The sequence below is a fragment of the Triticum aestivum genome, chromosome 7B (genome assembly GCF_018294505.1).
Source record: "Triticum aestivum cultivar Chinese Spring chromosome 7B, IWGSC CS RefSeq v2.1, whole genome shotgun sequence".
Lineage (NCBI taxonomy): Eukaryota > Viridiplantae > Streptophyta > Magnoliopsida > Poales > Poaceae > Triticum > Triticum aestivum.
Window position 1 is genome coordinate 669614555 of NC_057813.1, and position 17857 is coordinate 669632411.

Sequence of the window (17857 nt, forward strand, 5' to 3'; positions counted from 1 at the left end):
CGTCCGGACCACGCTGCGGACCGATACAGGCCCGCGTTAGATGACTTCCATGGTCCGGACAACACAGTCCGGAGGGATGCAGTCGGTTTGCGGGTCCACCTTGGAGATGCCCAACTATCTCACAACAACGAAAAAAGGAGCAGTGAGAGCAACTCCAACGCGCCGACCCATTTCGTCTACGCACGTCCATTTGGATCGCGGCGGACAAAAAAGTCGGCCCAACGCCCCTTCTAGAATTCATCGGGATGCCTTGCTAATGATCGAGATCCGATTAGATACAAGATTAATCGGTCCGAGCAGGCAACCAGCGTCTCCTACCCACCCTACCACTACTAGGACGCGAAGTGAAGCACCGGCGCGGAACTTAACGACATATCCATCCTGCAAGACAGCTTGACTTCTCATCGCTTACAAGGCACTACCAGACAAGGCATCGGAGGAGACCGCCCGCCCGCTCTCGCCGCTCACCTGATCCGCCACAGGGGGTCGGTCTTTCGGGTGCCGCGTCAGGGAGGAGAGGGGAGAGAGCAAGCGGTTGAGACGACAGGCAGTGGGAAGGGCTTGGGAAGGATTGCGACGAGGAGCGGCCGGCGGCGGTGGCGGCTCGTCGGCGGGGAAACCCTAGTCTTCCAATTTGTGGGAGGCAGGGCTGGGAGGGGGAGAAGGAGGCAAGTTAAAAAGTGATTGGGATTTGAGAGGGACTCGACATCCGATCGTTCACGTTTAATGGGCCCTGCCCCCCGGGCTGGCCCAGGAGCCCATGCATGTCCCGACCCGTCTCTGCCGACGCGGTGGTGGCCGTACGAGGGCCATGACCCACGAGCACGAGGGTCTTACTAACAAAAATGAGCACAAGAGATTTTTTTTTCATTCCCTAAAAAAATGAAATATTTTTTCTAAAAAGGAAACAAAAACGAGAACAATGGACTGGGCGTCGCGGCGCCGGCCAAAGCTTTTTTGGATCCCAATATCTGCACAACATTTCCCGTGAGGGATTGGCATTTGCGAATGTTGCAAGTTTTAATATCTGGCTCAGTATCTCGGAAGTGTTCATAGGGGTGCGTGCCTTCATAGAGGTGCATGCATGTGTGCAACTGTATTGTGTTAGAAAACATCCACCCTCACCATTTCAGTTTCCCAAAGCCTTTTGAAAGTTTTCCGACCTCTTATCCACCAAAAGATATATTACCTGACCCAAGTTTCAATAGTATCAAAAACTATATCGGACTGATTTGTGCTTCCATCATTATCTTTCAGCATGTTTCAGCCCCCTTCACTGTTGTAGTGAACCACAAAAACATTGTTGTTGATGTCTTTTAATCGTGTGTCTCGGTGAAGACCCCACGCTCTTTGCATAGCCCTCTCGAGAGCATTGATATTCAAGGGCCTCGGAGCGCATATATTTCCCACCGCCGACCACTTTAGAGTTTTGGACAGATTCGGGCCAAAATTGGCAAAGAACGAGTCAAGGGTTTGCGGCCAGACCTGGCCAAACGGGCTGGCCTGGCACGACACGGCCTGCTAGGGCATGATTAATAGTCGGGCTGTGCCGTGCCGACCCACTTGCTGCAGGCAACAACCCAAGCACGACACGGGAGGTAAGTGGGCCGTCCCGTGGCATGCTTAGGCACGCCAGCCCGTGTCGACTTGATTTCTTTTCCACGAAAAACCTTCAGAAAAAGGGGGAAATGCTAAAAAAAATATGAAAATTGTAAAAAATATGGTGAAGTATTACAAGAAGATAAAAAAAAATAAAGACTACACTGTAACAGTACAACTACTCAGACCCAAGCACTACAAAAGTATGCATGCACTACAAAAATATTGAACATATTATAGTATTATGTATTTATATAGGACATATATATTTATATATTTCAAAAAAACGGCAGTGCCATGCCGGCCCACGTGCCCAGCCTCCAGGCCCAGGCATGGCCCATGGCGTGCCGCGTGTTGGGCCTGGCCCGTTTGGCATGGGTCGTGCCGTGTCGTGCCTGGGCCGTGCCGTTCCTGCGTGCTACTGGGCCGGCCCATTTAGCACGGCCCGTTTGGCCATCTATATTTGCAGCCTCCTCGGAAGATTTTTTTTCTTGTAATTTTATTTTTGAAGGCCGAGATAGTAACATAGAAGCCCATAGTTTAGTTAGATTTGCTCTTAATTTATCCCCTGGGCGTCATGTGTGGTTTGCCCAACCACATGATGTAAACATCATCCCACTCTATGCGGACTATGAGGAATAAAATTAGACCTTACCCCTAAAAAAAGATTTGCCATGCATCATCCGAATATCTTGGAGAATCCCTGCTTGTGGATACATCCGCCGTTTTCTACGGAGTCGATGTCTTCGTCGGAGTACTCACACCCTACCCTAGGCACTGCCTATCGATTGCGTGGATGATCGCCTCTCATTCGCCGAAAGGTTTAACCCGTGGTTGACCAACGTTATCGGATGATCTCGACACAACTAGATCGGGATCGCGCCTTGGCGCGAAGGTGCCGGTCCGAACGTTTTGATCAAGCAGGTAATGATAAATTAGTAGAAAATACAGTTTAGCGCTGGAGTCACTGCCTGCTAATAACCCACCCCGGTTGCTCGCAAATTGCAATCGGTGTCTAAGACTTTCATCGATGAAAAGAACAAAACATGAATAATGGGCATCCATTGTAGCTACCCTTCCATGTCCCATGCCCGTACCAAAGTGGTTGTTTGACACGAATAAAAGGATTGTCAGTACACAAAACACGATGAAGACAGGAGAGGAAGCACAAGTGCAAGCCAAGTATACTAACGCCATAGCAGATGAATAAGACGGGTACCCAGAGATCTTTCCGATTTTTAGAATCTTAATACCTGAGGGGCATCCAAGAGAGCTCAGGGACGGACAAAAGGGCAACGAAATGTGCACGATTGGGACGGATGGATGGTGCGTTCGATGACGTGGGGTCAATAGCCTGTTGAGATTAGACTCTGGATGATCACCGAGTTGGCGACGCCGGCTTCCTCGATGGTCTTGGTCGCGTCGTCGAGGGGCTTAGGGGGGAACCCGACCTGCAGCGTGTAGTCGCTTGTTTCTCATGGCCTTGTCGATGAGCCCGCGTGTCATTGGTCGTGTGGCTTGTGTTGAAGCGCGCAACCAGACACGGCTGCAGTCTGCAAACCTGATCTGGAGGGAGGTTGATGGCAAAGAATCATCCACTGATAGTCTTGGGCACGGTGGTGGTCGCAGTGCTAGAAGCAGCAGCCGCATGAGCGATATCCGAAGGAGCAGAGTTTTCAGATGGTGCCGCGATAATTCTTCCCCCTCTTTGAAATGGGGCAGGGCGCTTGACTGGCTCCTGTGTTCAGGTATCGATGATTATTGCGACGGCGACCATTTAAGAAACATATGAAGAAGCGCTAAAGAAATTACATGATACTCACATGACATTTTTCTTCTTTATGGACAAGATTTACGTTTGCCTTAGATATTGCGTGAGCCGGCGCAAGCTCAGTTAGCTTCAGACTTCAGGATGCTCTAGAGAAACAGAAAAATCAAGAGATAGATAAGTGGATTACTTGCATTCGATTCAGCACAAGCAGATATAACAACAACAAAATGTGATGGAATAAAAGAACAAATGCATGTTTCACACACTTTATAATATGTCGAAAATGTCTATCTACACTAAAAACAGAAACATCAACTCATAGAAGTCCGGGGAGCCATTCTTAGATGCAACCATGCTTTTATAATAGAACCGACAGCAGTAAATTCCATCATGAATAATAGTAGCTATCATGTCGAAAAACATTTAACCCACACAAGCAGCAACATAAACTTACATTGTTCCGTGTTTTAACCTGATCGAGTGAAATGAAAAAAACATTGTATACCTCTTCATCATTTAGCAGCCTCTAGATTTCATCAACACTGCACCAATATAAAAGGTAAGAATAGCAGTGTAACATGGTTCTGTATTCCAAAGAAGTATGCATCACGATCACCATATAATTATGTATAAAGGAACAGTATGCAATGACAAACACAGTAAGCATTTGGAAATAAGATACATGACACACACATGCATAATTACTGTGTCTGAGTTATCTAGAAATATTATGCAACTACACACATAGTAAACATTTGGAAATTAGAAACACAACAAACCCATGCATAAATGATGTATATGAATTCTCGAGCTTACAATAGTTGGCATACCCTCAGGGCCGGTCCTGAGATTTGACGGGCCCGGGGCGAAAACAAAACCCGGGGCCCTTTATGCATCTTGTATGGTACGATTATTTTTAAACACAATTTACTCTTAACTTTGTATCAATGAAGCGAGTGCAACCCAGCATGACGAACTAATTTCCTTATTAATTGTATATGGTTATATTAATTCTATCTTACTGTAGATTTTGCCAAGGAAATTGCATGCATTGTATATTTCACTATATAGTTCACCACACACAAAAAAATTGAACGGTTCCTTATCGCCCGCAGCTAGAACCACTATATAATTTACAATGCTAAATATAGTTTAGCCACCTAAATAAATTAAATCAACCATGGATTCTCTGATTAATTTCATCTCAACTATTATTTTCATTAATTCATGGATCCTAGTCATTCTCTCCCCTCGTATTTCATCAACCACCGATACAGCTAGATTAATTGATCAGAAGGCCGGACAACCACATCCTACTCTTCTCCGCTAATTCACTAGCTACTGATTGTGCCACTTTTTTTTGCGAAAAGATTATGCCACTAAGTAGCAACCTGTCTATCACAAAACCTAGCTAGCCCCGGGATGATGAATCAAGAAGATGCTTACCTGTTCTGTTGTTCAAGGCTGCCTGTCAGGATCGGGGGTGTTGTTACTCCTGCCCGACGAACATGAAATCATCCGAGCCGCTGTTGGAGGATGAAGCATCGGTGAGGACTCCGCGAGAGGATGCTGCAGCGGCGCGAGTCGGGCGTGATATGCGCCTAGGTTATTTTTGAGGGATTGGTTTGCGACTAGATCGATCGCTCATGTCGTTGTGTGCGGGCCTACGTGTGGGAAACGGCAATTCCACTAATTCAGGCTATCGCTGATTTACTTGCCCATTACTACACCTAAACGTACAGGCATGTTGCACCTAAATTAGCGCAGGGTCAATTTTTTCAACGGCCTAATGCACAGAGCACACATACGTGGGGCCCCTATGTTTCTGGGGCCCGGGGCGGCCGCCCCCCTGTCCCCCCATCAGGGCCGGGCCTGCATACCCTCTGTACGTTTGCTTTCTACTCACCACCAATTCACATATAATTAGCCTCTAGTATCAACCTACAAAATCATTTTACGTGGCTGACGGCGCTGATCATCTGGTTTGACTCTAAAAATAGAACCGAAGATTTTTTTGGTTTTTGCAATTTGTAAAAACTACATTATTGCTATCACTTTCTAAAAAATAGTGTACGCAGAAGCGAAAACGAGTCATGACTGACTATAGGCATATAGTGCAGATACTGGCACATGAATGGATCATCTGACTCTGTTCAGCGATTATTTGCCACACTTTCTTATTAGTCATTACTAACACAACCTAAACATCAGATGTAGAGATGATGTTGCCGGTGCAAGAAAAAAGCCAACCAAATTCTCATCAGTCCTGCAACAGTGTTATAAAATACACATATTTGTCCTGCTAACAACAATAAGCAATAACTGAAAAAAATGCAATTCTTTAAGGGGAACCATGCAATGCAAATTTAATGGCCTGATTAACATTTATAGTATGCTAAATCATGCAACAATAGTTATGGGACAATACTCAGCTCCATAAGATGATGAGACTAATGGTTTTCTTATGTTTCTCTCCATGAAGAAGAAGAGGAGGAAGAAGAAGAAGACACCTCTCACTCTCTTGCTTACAAGCTCCTTGGAAGAATCGTTGAAGAGCTCGAGAAGCTCGTCGATGGCGAGGAAAACGGGTGGTGTAGCACCGAGCAGGGGCGGCGGTGGCAGCCAGACCACCTCGAGCACCACGGCCCGGAAGCCAAGAGCACGAGCAGACAAAATCAAAATGATTAACCAGCAAACCCTAGATAGATCCCTAAAAACAACAAAGCCATTCAACCGACAACTTGCTGCGAACGAGCCTTTCTAGCATAATAAAGTGCAACTTACTCTTAACTAGATTAAATAAAGAACCAACAACAAACAATAAAATATCAAGAACAACTCATATGCAATAAAGATATGACAGAGAAGAAATCTTTACATAAGACGGCTATAAACACTAGAGCATAAATAAGCAACACCTTTAAATACAAATAAAAAGAGTTAAGGGATCATTCCATAGTGGGCTCAGATTCGCCTTTCCTCGATTATATAACCTACCCCCGTCATCTCTTATCATCAGATCAATATGTTTATACAATGGAGCTGCCCTGGTTATCACTCAACAAGAATAACCATCCAAGGACAGATCAATAGGTATCACAGGATCAAAAAGGATTCTAGAGACAAGAGGGAGGATCCAATTTGATACCCATAGGTTAATCATAATCGCCCTAGCACGAATGCCACTGATAAATTTAGCAAATCCAGGAGCATAGCTCTAAGAATAGGGCACCCAAATGTAAACCAGGGCACCACAAGAGCTCCTACGATAGCAACTGATAGAATAGCATGGACCCACAACTACAAAGCTCAAGTAGGAACCGATGCAAGAGTAGGGCATAGAGCAATAACAAGATGAGCACCACATCAACACAACCACGACCATGTCCCGTATAGTAGCTGAAGCAGGGGAGCAGGAGGAAGACGGAGCTCACCAAGGGAGGTTGTAGCAGAGGATAGTGGCGGCTAGGGTTTCACCCAATCGATGAAGTGAGGACCAGAAGGAGAGAAAGCACCCATCCACCCAACGACACGCAGATACCCACCAGGTGAAACCCAAAATACCCTCGGCGGGGGCACATTATTACGTGCGGTGGCGCGGGATATTTACCGCCGACGCGCGCGTGAATGGACGCACCGGCCACACCCGCGCACCAGGTCGCTGACGGACGCGGCCCACCCGTCGGGACCCCACAAGTCAGCGAGATCCGGTCAGACGGAAGGAGTAACCGACGCGTGAGCTAGACGGGATCAAACATGCTACATGGGGACGGGATTTCGATCCGACGGCCGAGGTCTTCCAGTGGCTCGATCCGGCGGCCAGAATCGCATCAAGCAAACCAATCCGATGGCCGAGAAGCTCTAATTGATGTGAGAGCTTGTAGGAACGCTCGTGAATTTTGGAAAAAAGGTTCAGGGTTCATTGCATAGTGGGCTCAGATTCGCCTTTCCTCGATCATATAACCTACCCCCGTCATCTCTAATTGCCAGATCAATTTGTTTATATAGTAGAGCTACCCTGGTTATCACTCAACAAGAATGACCATCCAAGGGCAGAACAACAAGTATCACATGATCAAAAAGGATTCTAGAGACAAGAGGGAGGATCCAACTTGATACCCACAGGCACCTCGATTGGTCAAAGGCACACTTATTTCAGCGGTTAATCATCATCGCCCTAGCACGCACGCCACTTATCAATTTAGCAAATCCAGGAGCATGGCTATATGACCAGGGCATCCGCATGTAAACCAGATCATCACAGGGGCTCCTATGATAGCAACTCAACAAGTAGAGCAGCCTGCAAACCCTAGAATAGCATGCATCCACAACTATAGAGCTCAAGTAGGGACCAATGCATGAGTAGGGCATAGAGCATCAACAAGACAAGCACCACATCAATATAGCCATGGCCATGTCCAATACAGTAGCCGAAGCAGATGAGCAAGACGAATATGGGGCTCACTGTGGGAGGTTGTAGCCGAGGCCGTACTCAGTGGGCACCAGGGTTGCGCCCGAACGCCGTCCAACCGGCGAGGAACCGCGTCGGAGTTGCGCTTTGCACCGCCCAACCGTTCTTCAGCAGGCCCATGTTGACAGCTGCCCCATCGCCTGAAGGAATCAAACGGTTAATAATCCAGATCATAGGCGTGTTTCCCAAACACTACATCATTTCACTTTGTTCAGGATTTAATATTAGGTGCACACAAATTAAAGGCCTATATTGATAATTAAAAAACTAATTAAGGAGAATATATTAGCAAAGAACAGAAGAAAAAAAAATAAAGGCTCTTAGCAATGCAATTATAGAAAAGTGCACAACAGGAAAGGAAGACATGCAGAAATCAGGAGCTATAATCATTGCTACCTAGCAAAGCTAATGAACACGACATAGTGAAACCAGAATGTACATGAGTAGGCTCATTTTGACTCGTGGCATGAGATGCTGAGAAAGATCTAAATCAGGAAAGAGTACATATGAAGAGCGAAAGAGAGGGCGCCTTTCCCACACACGCTGCTCCCTCTCACAAGTAGGAATAGCATTAGGCATGGAACAATTACGCAGTTTCAATAAAAGAGAAGCCGAGAGGCAAAGGAACAATAAGAACCTGGATGGATTGGGCCTCGACGGAAACTGAGTATTGATCCATACATGGCGTAGGTGCACCACTATTGATCAACTTCAACACCACACCGACAACCCGTCTTGCCGATGCCCACCCGCCCACACACTACTAGAAAAAACCCTATACACAGAATAGCAGCAGCACGACTCAAAAAGAAGCGCTGCTGCTAATTAGCAGTAGCGCGGGTGTGGAAAACCCGCTACTGACAAGTGTTTAGCAGTAGCGTGCTCTGTGTAACACGCGCTGCTACAAATATCGACCGACAGTGCCCCCCAAACTCCATTTAGTAGCAGCGCGTTACCGCTAGCCGAGCTACTGCTAAAGCTGTAGTAGTAGCGCGGTTTCTCTAAGGTCGCTGCTGCTAATTTTCAAATTGGACACATTTTTTGTCCCGGTTAGCAGTAGCGCTTCTGCCGAAAGCGCGCTGCTGCTACTTTCTTATCAGCAGCGCGTTTTACGTCTCGCGCTACTGCTAATCTGCACCAACCCACCATCTTTTCCCCACCGTCCCCCTCCCCCTCCTCTCTTCCCTTTCCCCTACCTCCCACATGCTCCCACTCTCACTCTTCTTATTCCAAAATACTTCTCCCCCATTACTCTCTCTCTTCTATCTACCTTTCTCTCTCTTCATTACTCCTACCTAACTACACCACCTCCATTAATGCATCTCCTTTCTCTTTTTCCTTCCCCTCCACTAGTTGAAATTGTCTCCTCCCAAATTAGGTAGCTAGGTAGATGTAGGATTTAGTTAAGTGACCTATTTGCCTCCTAACTAGATCTATCTTTGTCAAGAAGAGCTTTGTGCACTTTTGATCTCCCTGCAAGATCATCTTCACCGTGTGCTCGACCTCGAGATAGAGGTGATGAAAATTTCATGCTTTTGCAAAATGGAAATATGTTTATGTGTGTGTGATATGTTTGTGGAAATTGTGTGTGTGGCATGCGTTGATGCCAAATTGTGCTTTTGAGTTGCCTATGTTTTGCCGAAATGTCGATTTATTTCCGTTTCAGCGAATTCCAGGCAAACTCTAGATCCATATATGTCCTATTTTTAGGAAAGGTCATGCTGAATTTTTGTATGACTTTGATGCATGCACGCATTTTTATAATCAATTTTTTTATTATTACCGTGCAAAGTTGACGATGGTCAGTGGACCGATGGTGGACAGGCGGTTGCGGTCGGCGGTGTAGGACATGAAAGAAAATAACCGGACAGAGGTTTTATGTCCGTGTCGAAAATGCAAAGGAATAGTTTGGCTCGACCCCTATGACGATGGTCATGTCGAAGCGCACCTGCTCATGACTGGTTTCATGGATGGCTATACTCGGTGGATAACTGAAGATGAGGATGACGATGTTGAGGATGCCGACAGGGCAGGCAATGATGACATGGGGCAAGACGAAGAGATGATCGATAATGGCGGCGGGGAAGAGGCCGGACATGGCGGCGGAGAAGGGGCCGAACATGGCGGAGGAGAAGGGGCCAGACATGGCGGTGGAGAGAACGACATGGACTTCACGCAGCAGAGTTCATCGGTACTAAGTTCAATCGTGCGGGACCATCATGTTCAAGCATTGCTTTGCAAGGAGACGAGTACTGAGAGAGCTGCTTCTAGAGAGGAGGCTAAGCTGGAGCAACTGGTGGTAGACTCGAACACTCCATTGTATGATGGTTGCAATCCTAAGGTGACCCGCTTGAGTTTCACGCTCCAACTCCTGAAGACGAAGGCTAAAAACAAATGGACCAACACTAGCCTCAATGAGCATCTCAAGTACCTAAAGGATGTTCTTCCCGCGGGTAATCTATGTCCTACTAGTGTTGATGAGGCCAAGAAGATCATGTGCCCTCTTGATCTGCCACACATTAGATACCGTGCATGCATCAACGATTGCATAATTTATCGGAAGGAGCACGCGGAAAAAACAAGCTGTCCGGTGTGCAATGCTTCTCGATACAAGAAGGCCGGGAAGAAATGTCCCCAGAAAGTTGTATGGTACTTACCGATCACTCCTCATCTCCAGAGGTATTTTGTAGATCCCAAGGAAGCAAAGCTAATGCGCTAGCACGCGGAGAGGAAGAAGCCCGACGATGGAGATGATCCGAAGCTGAGACACATGAAGGATGGAAGCTAGTGGAGAGCGTTGAACAACTTCTATCGGTATTTTGAATGTGATGCAAGGAACATCGTGCTCGGCGCGTGTACCGATGGCATGAATCCGTTTGGCAACCAGAACACCAACCATAGCACATGGCCCGTGTTTGTATGGATGTACAACCTCCCCCTGGTTGTGCATGAAATCGAAGTACATTCACATGAGCATGCTTATTCAAGGGCCGAAACAACCAGGAAATAATATTAATTTGTATCTGGGGCTACTTCAAGAGGAGTTAGACACGTTATGGAAAACACCGGCCAAGACATGGGACGCCAGCAAAGGCGAGTATTTCAACATGAGAGCCGCGCTGATCACGACAGTGCAGGACTATCTCGGTTACAGATATGTGGCAGGCCAGGTGTGCCATGGATATTGCGGATGCACGCGGTGCATGGATGATACGACGTCTCAGCAGCTAACGTCAAGGAAAGATGGCGGGTCTGGGAAAATCGTGTACATGGGGCATCGAAGATGGCTTGAACAGGACGACCCATGGAGAAACCGTGGAGATCTATTCAATGGTCACGCTGAGCATCGAGGACCTCCACGTAAGCGGAGCGGTGCCGAAATCGATGAGCTGTTGAAAAACTGGAAGGAGTGCCCCGCGCCGGGAAAGACGATGAGAAAGGCGCCGGAGCCGCTGCTGAAGGTATGGAAGACGAGGTCTGTGTTCTGGGACTTGGAGTACTGGCACAAACTCGATACACCTCATTGCCTTGATCAAATGCATATCTGTAAGAATGTCCTTGAGAGCTTGCTCGCAACACTGATGAACATGCCGGATAAGACCAAGGATGGGCCGAAGGCAAGAAAGACTTGCAAGATTTGAAAATCAGGGAAGATCTGCACATGCCGCCCCGTAAAATGTCAGACGAGACAGAGACGGAGACAGAGGCACGGGAGAAGAAGGGCAAGAAAATAAAGAAAGAGGATTATTGCCCCCCTTCTTGCTTCACCTTAAGTCAGGCTGAGATCAATGCCTTCTTTAAGTGCCTTACCGGAGTCAAAGTTAGTTCCGGTTACTGTGGCAAGATAAGCAGATATCTAGACACGGACAAGAAAAGGTTCAGCGGGATGAAGTCTCATGACTGTCATGTGATGATGACGCAGATACTACCTGTTGCCCTTAGAGGGATAATGGACAAGCACGTCCGTGACACGCTTATTGGTCTCTGCAACTTTTTCGACGTCATCTCTCGAAAGTCGATCAGTGTGAAGCAGCTCCGAAGGCTACAGGAAGAGATCGTTGTGATACTGAATGAGCTTGAGATGTACTTCCCGCCCGCGTTCTTTGACGTGATGGTGCATCTGTGTGTCCATATTGTGGATGACATAATAGACCTGGGGCCGTCATTCCTGCACAACATGATGCCGTTTGAGAGGATGAATGGGATCATCAAAGGATTCGTTCGTAACATGTCCCGTCCGGATGGAAGCATCGTCCAGGGCTATTTGACAAAGAGTGCATCTCTTTCTGTGAGAATTTTCTATATGGCGCAGACCAGCCGCCTGGTGTTAGTGTTGGTTTGCCCGTTAACAAGCACGATGGGAGGCTCGAAGGAGATGGTCACTGCAACGGTCGCAGGGAACTGCACGTGGCATACTCAGATCGATGCAGCGACTTTGACAGAGCAAACTTGGTAGTGCTACAACACCTAGACGAGGTAGATCCTTTCGTGGCACTGCACAAAGAAATTATCGCAAAGAAGTATCGTGACCGGGGGTATGCAGGACGAACGCCGAAGTTACTAGAGAGCACAACTCCACTTTCCTGCATTGGTTCAAAGAGCATATTATTGCTAATCCCCCGGAGGAGGGCTCTAAGGACGGATTGCTCATATACGCCTTAGCACATGGCCCCTCGCCCAACCTCGTAACCTATCAGGCATATGATATCAACGGATACACGTTCTACACGGAGGCCAAAGATATGGACAGTGATGATCAGAACTCAGGGGTGACGATGGAATGCATGACCGGCAGCGACAACGGCGCAACTGAACGATTTTATGGAAGGGTCGAGGAGATCTGGGAGCTTGACTACTCTGGACTGCACAACATGACGATGTTCCGTGTCAGATGGGCAAAGAATGTCAAAAGAGAAAACCGAATTTTCACTACCATGAGTATACCCGACGCCAAGAGCGCTACCGTGAACGCTATCGCAAAAAACAAGCCATGGGTACACGCTAAGCACGTGACACAATGCTTCTTCATAACCGACCCATGCAATCCCAGTCGTGTTGTCTTGAGGAGAGGCAAAAGGAACATCATTGGAATGGATGGAGTCCCCAACGAGGAAGACTATGATCAGTACGGCAACCCAATGAGGGAAGATGACGATGATGATGAAGTATACGTCAAAAGAACAATCAATACTACATTACCTAAGAAAAATCATACTCCATGGAAAAGGCAAAGTCACAATGAGGGGCTCAATTATTCTTCGACGAACAAGAACCGAAAGAAGCTGACTCAAAAACGAAAATGTCAGCGCTGAGGAACCGTATGTTATCGGTCAAATGATGTAATATATATATATATATATATATATATATATATATATATATATATATATATATATATATGTTCCTATTTTGTATACACACTTAGCCATTATTATGCATGGGTCCAATGATGTAATATATATGTTCCTATTTTGCATACATATTTAACTGTCAAATGATGCAATATATATCGCCCTTCCTTCGTTCACTGCTCTCGGGAAATAAAAGTGGGAGAAAATAAAGGAAAAGAAAAAGGAAAACTGGCAGTAGTAGCAGCTACTGAAGGTAGTAGTAGCGCGTTTCGTATAAACCGCTACAGCTACTGAAGGTAGTAGTAGCGCGTTTTGTATAAACCGCTACAACTATTGAAGGTAGTAGCAGCATGTTTTGGCCAAACGCGCTGCTGCTATAGCTACTTAACCCAAAATTCTCACTATCCCTGCTTCATCCCGCCCTTTCCCCCCAAATCCCCACTCTCTCTTCCCCCGTCGCTCGCCCCCGACCCCCGCGCCGACGCTCGCCCCCGACCCCGACCCCGACGCTCGCCCCCGACCCGGCCCTCGCCCCCGACCCCGACCCAGGCGCTCGCCCCCGACCCAGGCGCTCTCCCCCGACCCGTCGGCCCTCGCCTTCCTCCTCTGCTTCCTCCCCTCCCAACCTCGGCCGTCGTCGGGCCTGCCTCCTCGCCCCTGCACCCTCTGTAAACCTCCCCTCCCACTTTGTCTCTCTGCTAGGGTTCTTCAGTTAATTTACTTAGGTTTTAGTTAGGGCAGTATGTTAATTAGGTTATCTATTTAGTTATGAATTTAGCTAGGTTTCAAAATTAGCTGAATTTATATGCAAATTTGAACTGGACATGTGATATGTGGATATGTCATGTTTGGAAAATGATCCGAGTGGCCTATGTTACGCCGGAATGTTGATTCATTTCCGTTCCGGTGAATTTTAGGCGCTCAATATGTCCATTTTTTAGCAAAGGTCATGCCGAAATTTCCCGTGAATAAAGGCATGATTTGTGCTACATAGTTGGCATATCGAGTGCTGGCACATAGATTTCTTTTTATGTCATTTCTCATTTATTCATACTTTTAGAAATAAATGAGGACACTTAATCATAGGAAACATGTCGAACAACAAAGAAACTGGGCCTTCTGACCAAGATGCAGATGAGATGGATTATGAGGGTGAACAAGAGTACCTCGACTATTTGACTGCTAAGCAAGGTTTGTAGGCCGGCCTCGATAATGGTACTGACGCCGACATCGACACCGACGGGGCCGGCACCGATGACGGCGCTGAGACCGGTGGGGAAGGTACCGACGGGGAAGATACCGGCGGGGAAGGTACCGGCCCCGATGCCGCTACCGAAAAGAGGAAGCATAAGAAGCAGAGGATACGAAAACCTAACAAACTAGGGATTGGACGACTTGTGATCACAAAGATGGCACTTGGCAAGTTTGAGACGTTAGAGCCGGAAGAACCTCGCAAGTGCTATGGGAACCAAGTAGGATGCATCCTACGGGAATGCGCAACAACGATGACTTAAGGAGTAAAGAACATTTGACACAGTTGCTCCTAACGAAGTTGCACAAGAGATTCAAGTTCCCCGACCGGGATGATAACATAGAACAACCATGGGATGATCCGAAGATGAAAAAGATTAACAATCACGCCATGGGCATGTTCAGCAATGATTTGGCCTCCTGGAAAGGGAGGGTGAAACGAGCTATTGAGGCTGATGAACCCCTGTCCAAGATTCTGGAGGAAAATCCGACACTTACGGAAGAGGAGTTCGAAAAGTTCAAGGACACTTACGCTACCGAGGTAGCCAAGGCTAAGGCTGCGAAATTCAAGAGCCTTCAGCAAAGGAACACGGGGAAGCATCGCCTCGGAAGCCGTGGCTACCTCGGTAAAAGGCCCATATGGGATAAGGAGGACGCGGAACGTGAAGCCGCGGGTCTCCCAGACCCCTTCGCGAAGTTCACCAGCCCCTTGGAGCGTGACTTCATCAGGGCCCGCTATAAGTGGGACAAGGAGAAAAAGGTTTTTTACACGGACAAGATCATGAGGAAATTGATTAGACTACTGGAGAAGCAACACCAGCTTACAGCTGAAAGCCCTACTTCTCCGATGAGGCCCAAGTGGGACACCCCTCTCAACCGGGCCTTGAACAAACTTAAGGGACTCCCTTTGGGCCAGCGGATGCAATATGGTCGTGTGCATGGCGCTAGAGATGGCGCCACATGGAAGGTGTTTTACGACGAGGGCCCGGAGGGCCAAGAAGCAGAAAAATAAGTTTAGTCAGGCGGACATCGACGCGAAGGTGAAGCTTGCGGTCAAGAAAAAAGCAGCTGAGGACGCGAAAAAAGCAGCCGGGGACAAATTTGAGTTGCTACAGCAGGCAGTCAATGCAGTTGTAACTGCCTGCAGAAATGATATCGCTACTAACTTGGTTCCAGTTATCATCAACTGGACGAAGGAAAATCCAGACAAGACGGTACATGATTTCCCATTGCCCAGTTTCATCGGGAGCAACTCCATGAACAACAACACCATCTCGTCATCACTTGCTCACGCAACCGGGCCTCCTCTCGCAGCCGCTCCCGCTCATAGCAGCTCGTCCTCAGTCTCAGGCGTGCTAGGTGGGCCTTCGTCTTTGACTGAGCTCGACGCCGTCACGGTAATTACATGTCGCACCAACATATATATATATATATATATATATATAATATTCCATTTTTGTTGCCTTTCGGTTGTTTTACGCCACAGACATATGTGTTTGCAGGCAAAAGAAACCCCGTGCACCATACTCTACTTGATCAAAGGCCAGAAGGTGGACGTGGGAAAGGGGATGATAATGGACCCCTCGCAACCCACGTTCCACAACCAGCCGATCCCCGCTGGGCACTTCAGGGTTAGCTTGACCAGTGTGAAATCGGGGCACGAGGATTTGCCTCCTCCAGTACAGCATGTGGGAGCGGACGACGAGACCCCGCCGCGGATTGGAAGCTGCAAGGGTTGGGTGCTGCTATGGCCGAAGAATCTTATTCGTCTGGAGCCGGCCGAGAGCACACCAATAACCACACATCAACAAGCATGTGCGGAGACCACCACCCCGCCTACGCAATTACCAGCTCCTGTAGTGCCGGGTGAGAGCGGCGGACGACATGATGAAGGGGGTGCAATAGTACTGGCTGATGTAATTTCTCCTGTAGAACAGAGAATGGATGATGAGAAGGAGGTCGACCCTATGGATTCCTCAATACAAACGCGTATGACTGTGACATAGATATGATGAGTCAACCATATGACGAATCGGGCTATCAGCTTGCTAATGAGGATATGGATGATATGCCCGGGCAGGGTCGTAGCAGGGATTGCAAAAAGTCTCTCTTCATGAAATCCTCACAGGACACGCCTGAAGATGCCGCCTCAACACAGGCTCAACTAGCCGGGCGCGAGGGTCGTACAGTACTTAGCCCGGGAACACTGGGGCAGGGGTTAAGGAAGGGTCTGGAAGGTGTGCCCAAGAAAAAGGAGAGGAAGAGATCGGGGAAGATAACTGCCTCCAAACAAGCCAGAGCACATAGCAGCCAGACGATGCATTCTGAAGAGCGTGTACCCGTGAAAGGTGCGGTCATGTTCCATCTCACGGGCGAGCCGATGCTACCGCCGAAACCGCTGGAGGCACTATCAGGGGATCTCAGGAGACTGCACGACCATGTGCTGTCGACTGAGAAAAGCCTACTAGCCTCAAAGGATCCAGGATATCCGACATACGCGGCTCGTGTGCCTGAGGGGAAGTGCTACGTCGAGACACGGCCCGCGGAGGTGTTCTTCCTGCGGTTTGACCATATCTTTGAGATGTTTCTAACAAGGCGGCTCGATTTTACAATCGTCCGCCTTTTTGCGCTACATATGAGCTCCGTCATGAAGAGTGAAGAAGTCTCGCAAATCTGTGTGGCGGATCCGTACTACATGCACGAGTCTTTCTTGAGTCTCGGCGACTTTGAGCGTGAAACTGCTAGGGAGTACCTCCAAAACTTCATGGTACAGAATAAGGACCGGGAAATTGTCCTCGTGCCTTATCATCCAAAGTAAGTCAGTTCCGGACAACCCTTTCGTACATTTCAATCATTCCTTCTCTCTCATATGGGGAATAATTTGAGGTGTCTTTTCCCCGCAGCAACGGGCGCGCCGTCCTTATCGTTCTTTACCCGCAAGTCTCCCACGCCGTGTATTTTGACCCTTCCAGAGACTACGAGATAAAAGACTACACCCACATAATGAATATTCTAGATGATGCTCTCCAAGGCTTCAGCTTTAGAGGTGGCCACGTGCAGATCAGGAAACAAAGGAACAAGAAGATGGGTTTCGCGCATAAAACTAACTTCTCCTGCATCCATGTCCCAAAACCAAGCAAGAAGGATGGATTCTACATCGTCCATCTCATGATTCAGTTCAACACGGATCACCAAAAGCTTCGCATGAGAAGCAGAAATGATGATCATATCCACAAGTGGCTAGAATCTCATGGAGAAGCGGATTATAAACTTAGAGATGACTTCTTTCGCATCCAAAGCGACATTGCGACGATCATCATGAAAGAAGTCGTCGATGAGAAGGGGATGTTCCACCACGGCCCTATATCGCGAGCTGACGTCCGAACTCGCATAGGCATGCAACGTCTAGACCTC